Consider the following 244-nt stretch of genomic DNA (forward strand, 5'->3'; position numbering starts at 1 on the left):
CAGTCAGGGAACATGGAACACCACAGGTTTAAACAGCCTTAGAAGCTTCACCAAGGCAGCTAGCAAACATCTGGCATCCAAGCGACACCTGTGGTACATTTGAAGACCTTTGGTGAGTCCTGGGTGGATTTGACACTGGATGAGCAGCAGAGACAAGAGACAAGCCTGCACAATGAGAGTGAGAAAAAACGTGAACATTTGGAAGAATTCAAAATGATCTCATAAGTGCTGTTGCTGAGGTGCT

This window comes from Etheostoma spectabile, chromosome 20, assembly GCF_008692095.1.
Source record: "Etheostoma spectabile isolate EspeVRDwgs_2016 chromosome 20, UIUC_Espe_1.0, whole genome shotgun sequence".
NCBI classification, from domain to species: Eukaryota; Metazoa; Chordata; class Actinopteri; order Perciformes; family Percidae; genus Etheostoma; species Etheostoma spectabile.